At 52.9% G+C, this 10,000-nt stretch overlaps 1 protein-coding gene across 19 annotated transcripts in view; it reads left to right on the top strand.

Annotated features, from left to right (window-relative positions):
- The window catches only part of LOC125045557 (rho GTPase-activating protein 26-like), a 187,201-nt gene that overhangs the window by 131,517 nt on the left and 45,684 nt on the right, over nucleotides 1–10,000 (top strand). The window contains exons 1-2 of one of the 19 annotated variants that reach the window (XM_047643027.1): nucleotides 7,049–7,493; nucleotides 8,583–8,889. The exons of 17 other annotated variants lie outside the window; for them this stretch is intronic. The gene's annotated coding sequence lies outside the window, so the exon portion shown is untranslated. Of the gene's footprint in view, nucleotides 1–7,048; nucleotides 7,498–8,582; nucleotides 8,890–10,000 lie in introns of those variants that run through there. One more of the 19 variants, XM_047643037.1, reaches the window with a different exon arrangement.

Raw genomic sequence — 10,000 nt, 5'->3', positions numbered from 1 at the left:
TTTCTCTCTCTCTCCTTGCATTCTGCTCTCTCTCTCGGTCTTTTCACTCACTCTCTTGCTCTCTGTTCACCCTCTTGCTCTCTGTTTCTCTCTCTCTCTCTCTCTCTCTCTCTCTCTCTCTCTCTCTCTCTCTCTCTCTCTCTCTCTCTCTCTCTCTCTCTCTCTCTCTCTCTCTCCCCCCTCTCCCTCCCCTTTGATGATCCACTCCCTTTATCTGCTCTTTCTGCCATTTATCTCGTCTTTCCTCTCCTCTTCTCTTGTGCCCCCTCCTCTGTCATCGTGTCGCCCTTTGTGCCCGGGAGAATAAACACGAGGATGAGCTCTGCCGGAGGAGCTCATCCGGGCCCTTGCTTGCTGTGACTGGCAGGGCGGAGAGGGGGAGAGGGGGAGATAAAGGGAGGGAGAGGAGAGAAGTTAAGGGGGAAAGGGAAAGGAAAAGGAGAGATACGAGGGAGAAGGGAATGGGAGGGACGGGAGAGGAGAGACAGGGAATGGGAGAGACAGGGAGGGAGGAGAGACAGGGAGGGAGGAGAGACGGTGAGGGAGGAGAGACGGGGAGGGAGGAGAGACGGGGAGGGAGGAGAGACCGGGAGGGAGGAGAGACAGGGAGGGAGGAGAGACAGGGAGGGAGGAGAGACAGGGAGGGAGGAGAGACAGGGAGGGAGGAGAGACAGGGAGGGAGGAGAGCCAGGGAGGGAGGAGAGACAGGGAGGGAGGAGAGACAGGAAGGGAAGAGAGACAGGGAGGGAGGAGAGACAGGGAGGGAGGAGAGACGGGAGGGAGGAGAGACGGGGAGGGAGGAGAGACCGGGAGGGAGGAGAGACAGGGAGGGAGGAGAGACAGGGAGGGAGGAGAGACAGGGAGGGAGGAGAGACAGGGAGGGAGGAGAGCCAGGAAGGGAAGAGAGACAGGGAGGGAGGAGAGACAGGGAGGGAGGAGAGACAGGGAGGGAGGAGAGACAGGGAGGGAGGAGAGACAGGGAGGGAGGAGAGACAGGGAGGGAGGAGAGACAGGGAGGGAGGAGAGACAGGGAGGGAGGAGAGACAGGGAGGGAAGAGAGACAGGAAGGGAAGAGAGACAGGGAGGAAGAGGGAAGAGGAGAGAGGAGAGAGGAGAGAGGAAAGAGGAAAGAGGAAAGAGGAGAGAGGAAAGAGGAAAGAGGAAAGAGGAGAGAGGAGAGAGGAGAGAGGAGAGAGGAGAGAGGAGAGAGGAAAGAGGAAAGAGGAAAGAGGAAAGAGGAAAGAGGAAAGAGGAAAGAGGAAAGAGGAAAGAGGAAAGAGGAAAGAGGAAAGAGGAAAGAGGAAAGAGGAAGAGAGGAGAGAGGAGAGAGGAGAGGGGAGAGGGGAGAGGGGAGAGGGGAGAGGGGAAAGAGGAGAGAAAAGAGAAGGGTAAATTGTAATTGTTAAAGGGAGGGGGGAGTAGAGAAGAGGAGAAACGGGATAACGAATGCAGGAAGGTAGTAAACGGGAGAAGGAAAGTCAGTGATATGCGAGCGGAGGGAATGATAAAAAAAGGAAAACAAAGAGGAGAACGGAAAGTGAAAACAGAAAGGGGAAAAGGGATATGAAGAGGGGAAAGTGGTTGGGAGTAAGCTGGTGATTTGATCATAATAAGAGGAGCGAGCGTGCTTATAAAGGCAGTTGAAGAATCTCGTAATGATAGTCAGAACATTAAATGATAAGGATGATGATAATAATAATGATTATGCTGATGTGATAGTGATATTGATAATCGGAAAATTGAATGACAAGGATGACGATATTGATAATGATTGTGCTGATGTCGATAGTGATATTGATAATTGGAAAATTGAATGATAAGGCTGATGATCTTTATTACGACATTAATAACGATTATGATGGTGTGGGTAATGATACTTATGATGTATACTTATATTTATATATAAGGATAACCGTGACGATAACGGCGAGGAGGGTAAGGATATCACTCATGGTATAACAGTGATGGAGATTCAGTAATAAACATAACAACGCACAGGAAGAGAGGATTACTTCCGGAGAGTGTGAAGAGGAGGGACGAAAGGAAGAAGGAAGGAAGGGAGGAAGGAAGGAAGGAAGGGAAGAGAAAGCAAAAGATTTGTAGAGGAAATGAGAGGGGGGAGGGGGGGGGGAAGTTCGTAAGCGAAAAAGATGGGAGAAAGAGAGGAATGGAAAAGGAGATAAGAACGAGGCGACGAGAAGGCGAAGGTTGGGCGGGAAAAGAGATGGGGAAAATTACATGCAGAGAAGAGGAAATTATGAAAGGGAGGAAGCGACGAGGAGGAGAGAAAAGAAACTCGAGCGAAAGTACTTGCAGAGGGCGCGGATTGGAGAGATGGGGATGAAAGGGTAAGAGTAGGTGGATTGGCAAAAAGGAGATTAGAAACGAAGTCTGGATGGGGTTGGGGGTGGGGAAGGGGTGTGGTGGGGATGGGGGTGGGGGTTTGGGGAAAGCAAGTATAAAGAGAACGTATGAAAGGATAGGAGGGGGAGGAAGTGGAAGGCAAAGGACGTGTAATGGGAGAGAAGGAGAGTAAATACGTCACAGAGATAAGATCGACGAAAAAGGAGAAAAGGGAAAGCAAAAGTTGAGAAGAAGATAAAAGATGAGAATAGGAGGAGGATATTAAAGCAAAATGAGTTTGAGAAATAGGACGCAAGGAACGACGTAAGGAAGGAGAGAGGAAGGAAAATGAGTGATTGATGGATTGGGAGAACGAGGCCGAAAGACAGACAAACAAACAGACGCAGCCAGACGGACGGATGGGCGAGAATGAGAGATTAGATACGAGAGAGAAAGAGAAAACGAAAGGGGAGAAGAAAAGCTGCCAAGAAAGGGAGAGGAAGAGTAGAATAGGAGAGAGGCCCCGAAAGGCGAGGGCGAAGAAGACGAAGAACATTTCACGGCAGAAGAGAGAGAGAGGCAAGAGAAAGAGTTGAGCGAAAGGCGATGATAAAGGCCAAAGAGAGGCAAGGAAAAGGGGAAAGAAAGGCAAGAGAAGGGGGGAGGAAAGGGGGGCGAAAGGGAGTCCAACGGCAGCCATTCCGGTATGTCAACGGAGGATCATTATCAGGGCGAAATATTCTGGCCGTCACACCCATAAATCACGTCGTTGTTATTAGTCGGCGGGCGGCATAAAGAGGGGGGTAGAGGGAGAGGGAGGGGGTCGAGGGAGAGGGAGGGGGTGGAGGGAGAGGGAGGGGGTGGAGGGAGAGGGAGGGGGTGGAGGGAGAGGGAGGGGGTGGAGGGAGAGGGAGGGGGTGGAGGGAGAGGGAGGGGTGGAGGGATGAAAGGGAATGGGAATGGGTAGGAGGAAGAGGAGGGACGTTATTTTATGGACTGACCCATGCCATTTTCGTTTTTATTATATTTTTTTATGGGATTTGTACGGGAGAGGCAGAGGGTGCATTATTTACTTCGCTTGTTTGTTCTGTTGGGAAAAGGAAAAACAAACAAAAAAATATTATTGCAGCAAACCACGACACGACGTAACTTTTAAAAAGGGGAAATGGGGGAGAAAATTAGAGTTTAAAGTGTCCTTAAAAACTTGGACGCCTGGCAGCACACATGTCGTGCTCTGTGGCCGCGCCGCCGCCGCCGCCAAAGCCAACTTCTCTTCATTATTAAGGGCTTCGATCCGTTTCGAGTCCGGTCTCCACTCGCATGGATCCTGAGGAGAGGCGGGGCGGGGGGAGGATCGAGGGGCGGGGGGGGAGGATCTTGGCCCGAAGTGGAGTTGTGGGTGGGTGGGAGGCGGGGGAGGGGGGAGGGGGGAGGGGGGAGGGGCGTTTGTTTAGTGGGGGATCGGGACGGTGGGAGGGGGGTGTCTTGTAGCGAAGTCAATAACGGGATATTTGTTTGGTCGCGATGTGGTTGAGAGGGTTTAATAAGGATGTAGCATAGGCGCGGCGTAGGCCTTCAGGGTTTTGCAATGATGCTTGAAAGTATGGGTATTTTTATATGCAAAAGAACGGACGGAAATGTTGTATGTCCGGGAGACGGCCATCGGGTAGTGTGCCATTACTTTATGATGCGAGGGAATGTGCATCCTGAGGGCAAAGTTAGTGGAGGGAAATGAGGCTTTCGGAAAGGAAAGGAGAAAGGAAGATGACGGAGGAAAGGTGTTGCAGTTCCGGGCGACTTCCGTCAGAGACTACTGCCGCACGTTACCGTTCTCTCGAGCGAATGTCCGAATCGCCTCCTGGCGCCCCTCCCTAGCCGATGGATGCTCTTCGTTGCCGCTGTGCCCTGTCGGCTGTGATGCTTACCGTTGCCGTGGCCACGTTGCTGGGCTTGCGAAGTGCTATGTGCAGTATCGCAGCCCGAACTCACAGGAAGCCAGGAGGGGGCGAGCGTGGGCGTGCGTGGAGGTGACATTTCGAGGATGCGGCCGTGGAGCGGGCGGGCGGGCAGGTGGCAGCGCGGGTGCACCGCCGACCGGACGAAGGCGGAGCAGGCGAGGATATTGGGGATTAGCGAGGCTTTGTGCAGTCCCGACGGCGATGGCTGCGTTTGCTTTGCTGTTCTTTGCGGCGGCGATGGAATGCGGGGACTCCCTCCGCGGTCTGAGGGCGCCCTCCTGGCCGCTCCTCAACTCTTGCCAGCACTCCGTGCAGGTTGAGATCATAGGGGATACGAGTAAAGGTAAACGTAATCCATGGGTCGTTTTGCTTATTTCATCATGGGGACCGGCCGAGAAAGGAAAAACAAAACAAAGGGGTGAGGCGGATCGACACCGGACGGTTTCCTCCTTCAGAGTGCAGAGAAGGAAATGCTGTGGGTCATGCATTGCCTAGGTCCGGTCCAGCCTGAGAACCTGTTGATGATTTCTCTGAATTGGCCTCCCTCGTCGCCACCCTGACTGCGCGCTTACCGGTAACGCCGCGAGCGGGAGGGAACGGAAAGCACACGGGTCCCCATGGAAAAAATAGGTAAGCGAAAGCCGATAGATAGCATGGCCGAAGAGGGATGAAAATGAAAAAGGGGGGGAGGGGGAGATAGTGACTGCTGGAGGAAAGCAGCGACCGTGAGGGAAAAGAAACGGATCAGGATCTTGTCAAGAGAACACGCAGTGCAGGAAGTGTTACAAGGGCGACGAAAAGCATTTTTATACATTTATTTTCTCTCTCTCACTCGAGGGCCTTTGTGCACTTAAAAAAGGGATGGTGCTTGAGGGCATAGGATAATGGCCTGGGAAGGTTGGGGGTGGGGGGACAGCAGAAGGGTTTTCGGGTGGGGAGCGAGGGAGGCGCTGCCGCTGGGGAGAAAAGGAGGGGGAAGAGGAGGAGGGGAGAATGGGGGGAAGAGGGGAGCGTGGAGGGTAGGGCTAAGGACGTGGGGGAGAGAAAATCCTAATTGGTTTGCATTTGCGGCGAACAATGCCGTGCCGCAGGAGGTGTTCTCACGTTCGAAGGTTGTCCGGCCGCGGGAGGGCATTGTAAGGAGGGAGGGAGGGAAGGAAGGAGGGACGGAGGGAAGGAGGGAGGTGGACGCAGTGCAGGATTGTCTGGTAGGTGACTCACTCACTCACCAACTCTACTCAGCCTCACACTCACTCAGCCACCGCGCCGGTGATGAATCATGAGTAGGAATGTCGGCCGGGCATTGTGTCCTCCTCCTCCGCCTCCTCCTCCGCCTCCTCCTCCTCCGCCTCCGCCTGTGGTGCGCCGAGGACCTGTCTGGAGGGACGAAGAGAGGAGGAAGGGAAGAGGAAGAGGATGATAGGAAGTGCAGGGATTGGAAAAGGGAAGTACATGGGAAAGGAGAGGGAGGGAGGGAGGGAGGGAGGGAGGGAGGGAGGGAGGGAGGAAGGAAGGAAGGAAGGAAGGAAGGAAGGAAGGAAGGAAGGAAGGAAGGAAGGAAGGAAGGAAGGAAGGAAAGAAAGAAAGAAAGAAAGAAAGAAAGAAAGAAAGAAAGAAAGAAAGAGAAAGAAAGAAAGAAAGAAAGAAAGAAAGAAAGAAAGAAAGAAGCAAGCAAGCAAGCAAGCAAGCAAGCAAGCAAGCAAGCAAGCAAGCAAGCAAGCAAGCAAGCAAGCAAGCAAGCAAGCAAGCAAGCAAGCAAGCAAGCAAGCAAGCAAGGAGGGAAGGAAGAGAGGGAAGGAAGGGAGGGAAGGAAGGGAGGGAAGGAAGGGAGGGAAGGAAGGGAGGGAAGGAAGGGAGGGAAGGAAGGGAGGGAAGGAAGGGAGGGAAGGAAGGGAGGGAAGGAAGGGAGGGAAGGAAGGGAGGGAAGGAAGGGAGGGAAGGAAGGGAGGGAAGGAAGGAAGGGAGGGAGGGAGGGAGGGAAGGAAGGAAGGAAGGAAGGAAGGAAGGAAGGAAGGAAGGAAGGAAGGAAGGAAGGAGGGAGGGAGGGAGGGAGGGAGGGAGGGAGGAGGGAGGGAAGGAGGGAAGGAGGGAAGGAGGGAAGGAGGGAAGGAGGGAAGGAAGGAAGGAAGGAAGGAAGGAAGGAAGGAAGGAAGGAAGGAAGGAAGGAAGGAAGGAAGGAAGGAAGGAAGGAAGGAAGGAAGGTAGGTAGGTAGGTAAGAGGAAGGATAGGAATCGGATAGTGTGGGAAGGGGGAAACACATGGGGAAGGGGAAGATGATGGGATGGGAGAGGGTAAAGGGAAGAGTAGGTTAAAAGAATAAGAAGATGGATAAGAAGGAAAATAGAAAGAGAGCAAGAACGATTGAAAGCGTGAATGTTTTAGTCTTAAGAAAGCGGTAGGCAGAGTAGACGCCGCTTTTGCACGCATGCCACTTGCCTGGTGACGTGTATGAATATGAAAAATATATTTTTTTTTTTTGTGCGTGTGTGCGTGTGTGCGGGCGTGCGTGCGTGCGTGTGTGTGTGCGTGTGTGTGTTCGTGCGTGCATGTGTGCGTGTGTGTGTGTGAGTGTGTGAGTGTGTGAGTGTGAGTGTGAGTGTGAGTGTGAGTGTGAGTGTGTGTGTGAGTGTGTGAGTGTGTGTGTGTGTGTGTGTGTGTGTGTGTGTGTGTGTGTGTGTGTGTGTGTGTGTGTGTGTGTATGTGGGGGGGTGTATGCGCGCGCGTGCATAGGTGTGCATGCGAGTGCACGTGTATCGTTTGTGAATGCAGGCAGGTGATTGAGGGTTTGCTAATGTCTGAAAAAGTGGTAATGGCAGCGGTGGTGTCATGATGGACGGTTTTCGGCATGCGAGAAAGCCATAAAGACGGGCCTGCGCCCGAGTGTCGCGCCAGGAAAATCAATGCATGCATGCATATCTTTCTTCTTCATACGCTAACGTGTTGGTAGTATCGAGTAGCTAGTGAAGTGTAGTATTCCCCCAGCGCCCTCCCTTTCCCCTCGGCGCCTTCCCTTTCCCCTCGGCGCCCTCCCTTTCCCCTCGGTGCCTGACGCGAGGGGAGCTCGGGTCGACCGCTCTGCACAGGCCCTCCCTCGCTCGTCGCTGGACGGAGGCAGCGCGCTCGGCCGCGAGCAGCAGTCAGTGCCGCGCGGGCTGTCTCCACGAGCGCACCCCACTTCGTCCGTCCCGCCCGTGAGTGCGTGCGTGTCTAGTGCGTTGTCGCTCTCGAACACGCCCCTTGTCACGCAACGGGAGGAGAGGGTCCTGGCGTGTCCCCAGCGTATGGAGGACGAACGAGGCAGTGTGTGTCTTGATGTCACTCCATCTACATCCCTCTTGACGTGCTTGTGACGTAATCTTGTCACCGCTGTCGCAAAAAGGAAAAAAATCTAAACGTTCGGAGGGAAATAACAATGCCACATTTATTTCATGCCTTGGGTGGATTGTGTGACAAAGTGGCAAATGCGCGCGAGGTAAGACCACGCCTACCACATAGGCCTAGCATGGAATGAGGCTCAGCGCTGTGGAGGTCGTCGATGATGCCGTGGTCTGCCCTTCGACGTCCTTGTCCCTTAAATCCTAAGCTTTCTGTGTAGATATGATGCGGCTGTTTGTCGCATTGCGAGTGAAATCTTGGAATGGTGATGCTGAGTGAATAGCGCGGCGGTGCTGATGGCGAGGTGGTCCTGGCGGTCGGAGGTTGGCAGAGAGCGGGAACGTCGCCCCCTGCTGTTGTGATGGAGGCGGCAGCAGCCTCCTCGGTCTGGACCATCTCTCGGCTCCCAGCCTAGCGCCCATGACGCCACACAGGGACACTCGCTAGGACGTGAAACTTACCACATGTCTTGCGTCCCCAACTGCTCAGTGTCGTGCTCGTCTGTTGTGTTAGTGAGGAGTATGTGTGAGCTTATTCTGACCCCGCTCTGCCCCGCCATAGTGCTCAAGTGGTTATAGCATGTCGGTTCCTCGTGCTGTGTTTTTTCTCTCCAAAAATAGTGTTTTCTTTTTTGCTGTGAAGATTAGCTCAGTACGTTCCATTTTGTCCCCAATTAGGAAACCAGTCTCTGGAATCGAGTGTCATTCGCACTGAGAGAACAAGTGAAGTTCGGTAATCCGAAAACAGGGCGGGCGGTGCAGGTTGGAAATTGAGTTTCAGGATGATGACCACAAATGTCCCTCACAGTAGTCGAGCTACTTAATATTCATGAGCGTGGAGTGTGCTTGTTTACCCAACTGTGAACTGTTAGCATCACACTTGTTTATATGCATTTTCCCCTGCAGAATTCAGTGTCGTATTTTGTTATAAAAAAGGAAAGTTCTGAGTTGTAGATAAAAAGATCCCAAAGACTTGGACACCTTTAGCGTCTTCCCCCAAATCGAAAGACTTGATATGCGAGATGTATAGCGTCTCTGGCGGCGCGGATCACACGGGGAAGCCGCTCTGAATCTGCGGTGCTATTATTCCCGCATTGTCGCTGATTGGACCACGCGAACTCGGGTAATGCGAGAAACATAGACACTGCTCGAGTCCGTACCATGAAAGGGTACAGCATGGTACACCAACACCACGCCACGCAATGGAGTGGAGGTAAGAAAAATGGGCGCTGCTGTTTCGCCGCGTTCATTTTTTTTTTTTGGTCTTGAGTTTTCCCGTTATTGGATTTCCAGTTCTAAAAATAACCTCTGTTCTCGACATTCAGCGTTGTGGAATTCAGAAGATGTTGTAATAAGAATTGGACACGTGGAGGTTGCACGCACTTAACCTTTGAACGATGACAACCTGACAGCCTCAATGTAGTAACGGGGCCACCTGCCTTCCTATACCCCGGGTGTGTGCTTATGCTAATCTCGTTCCAGCCAGGGCGGGGGGAGGGGCAGGGGGAGAGGGAAGGGTATGGGTTTTATAATAGGTTACGTGTGGGTGGGAACATCAGTGGATGATTGTAATAATAGGGTGGATCAAAATACTGCCTATATAGACGATGGATGGTATGCTAATTTGAGTTGCTTGGCCCTTATTGTTGAAGGGGGAGGAGGGGGAGGGAAGGGGTTGAGGGGTTGAGGGTTGGGTGACACTGCCACTGCTGCTGGAGGTGCCTCGAGTGCTGTCACTGGTGGCTCTGGTGTCACGTATGCCTTTGCAGAGACATAACTGGCGTAGATAAAGCCCCCCAGCTTCAGGTAAATAAAAACGACATAATAAAAACGGTCACAAACTGAAAAAGAAAGGTGGGGAAGAACAGGAGTTTTGTTGGCGCTGGAAGAGTGATGGAAGGGGGGGGGGGGGGGTAGATAGCAGTTCCAGACTCACGATAGCATCACGCACGGGGTAAGTGTGTCAAGGCCAACGCAGGTGTCGGGTTGAGGTGGCGGTGTCTGGGTCGGCAGGGTGGGGGCAGGGGGCAGGAAGACGGGGGGCACAGGGACAATAAAGGCTGCAGGGCTGTGTCGAGGGCGGCAATGAGGATATGGATGAGAATCACGATCGCGGTGCCACGAACACCACTGAAATTAGTCTGATAGAGGCACCTGGGGAGAGGACTCGTAAGTTGGTGTATTTTGTAAGGCATTGTATCGGGGACAATTTGATAGACACAACTGTTATTACACTGTCATGCCCGACTAACGGAAAGGAACATGTAGCAGGGTGAATGCAAAATGAATGGGCTGATGATGTAATTGGATTTTAAGCATAGAAT

The sequence above is a fragment of the Penaeus chinensis genome, chromosome 3 (assembly GCF_019202785.1).
Source record: "Penaeus chinensis breed Huanghai No. 1 chromosome 3, ASM1920278v2, whole genome shotgun sequence".
Classification (NCBI taxonomy): Eukaryota; Metazoa; Arthropoda; class Malacostraca; order Decapoda; family Penaeidae; genus Penaeus; species Penaeus chinensis.
Note: the sequence above shows the minus strand (reverse complement) of the source record. Positions and strands in the feature narration are given on the sequence as shown.